Raw genomic sequence first — 1,645 nt, 5'->3', positions numbered from 1 at the left:
CCCCCCGAGGGCCGTGTGTGCCAGCCCGGGGTGCGGGCACAGCACGCACATCCCCGGCAGGACAATCACAGCACGGCAGCAGCACCCCCCTTTCACGGACAGCGGGGACTTCTCGCAGGGCGGCCCGGCCCTGGCCCTGCTGGAGCTGGCAGCGGCCATGGCATCACCCCCAGCTGCAAGCAGAGAGAGGAGACACCTCAGCCCCGCTGCCAGGGCACCCGGGCCGCCCAGACACAGCCCGGTGCTGCTGCGAGTGCCCAGCAGGGCAGGGACAGGGGGAAAGGGCTGGGCTCCCTCTCCTGTGAACCCCCTGCACCAAAGGCAGCGCTGCGTCCCTGGGAGAGCAACCCCTGCACAGCAGTGCCACGGGCTGAGCTGGGCACTGCCACCTCCAGACACCCTCTGGGCACTTGAGGCCCTGACCCGCAGGCCAGGGCTGCTGGGGGACAGAGCAGCCACCAAAGCTTTGCCCTGGGGACCACAAACCTCAAGAGCAGCCCTGGTTTCATTATGGTACCAGATCCCACAGGATCACTGAGGCTGGGAAAGGCCTCCCAGACCATCGTGTCACCCCCGGATGAGAAGGACACACTGTGACACCAGGGAGGGTGGCAGGACACGTGGCCAGGGCCGGTGCCCAAAGCAATGCCCACAGAGCAGAGGGATGAGGTCACACATCCCACAGGAGCACGAGACACCGTGGGCCTGCTCCAGCCTCCTCCTGCTGTTCCCAGGAGCTGCAGAGCACGGGGGCCAAGCTCACAGCCCAGCCCGGAACTGCCTGGCCAGGCCACTGCCAACCCCCCCTCCCCGGCCAGGGGAAGCACAAAAACAGGGCAGCAGCTCCAGCCCCTCTCCCTCTGCAGGAGCCTCTCCCCTGCTCTCTCCCCACATCCTCCTTGCACCGTACCAAGCTCCATCCCACGGCAGATTCCCTGTGAAATCCCCTCTCCCAGGATCTCTGCTCTCTGTGCCAGCCCAGCAAACCTGCCTGGCACCCAGGGCCTGCCTGTGCCCCCAGAGCCCCCAGCTCTGCCGGCTGGGCACTGCCCGAGCACCGTCCTGGCTCCACCCAGCAGCAGCCAGGGCTCCCAGAGACATGTCAGCTGGCTGCCCTCCCCGAGAGGGGTCACTCACTGCCACACGCTCCCTGTGACACACTCATTGTCACACGCTCCCTGTGACACACTCATTGTCACACGCTCCCTGTGACACACTCATTGTCACACGCTCGCTGTGACACACTCATTGTCACACGCTCGCCCGACCTCCCCCGAGCCCATCCGGTACCCCCGGTCCTCACGTCCCCACCGCACACCACACGGACTCCACCGGGGCCGTGCCGCTCTGTGCCAGCCCGTGCCCAGCCCTGGCTGGGCTGTCTGTCTCCATCCTTCCTCCTTCACATCCCGACTCTCTTCCCCCTTCTCTCTTTTCCTGCCTCCACACCATTTCTCTGTCTCACGCCAACAAACGCCTCTGGCCCCAGAAGCCCTGGGTGCCGGTGCCGCTCTCCGGGCACAGCTTTACCGCCCGCACACCCCACGGCCCTCAGCCCAGCGGGGCCGAGACAACGGCGGGACCTCCTTGGCCAGGCCGAGGTCTCCCTTCCTCCCCGGCTTCCCGTTTCCGACAGCCCGGCCTG

At 66.9% G+C, this 1,645-nt stretch overlaps 1 protein-coding gene across 1 annotated transcript in view; it reads left to right on the top strand.

Moving 5' to 3' along the window:
* Positions 1 to 1,645, top strand: part of NOB1 (NIN1 (RPN12) binding protein 1 homolog) — a 5,422-nt gene that overhangs the window by 335 nt on the left and 3,442 nt on the right. The window lies entirely within an intron of this gene.

This window comes from Geospiza fortis, unplaced genomic scaffold, assembly GCF_000277835.1.
Source record: "Geospiza fortis unplaced genomic scaffold, GeoFor_1.0 scaffold102, whole genome shotgun sequence".
In the NCBI taxonomy this organism is placed as follows: Eukaryota; Metazoa; Chordata; class Aves; order Passeriformes; family Thraupidae; genus Geospiza; species Geospiza fortis.
This window is presented reverse-complemented; position numbering and strand designations above follow the sequence as displayed.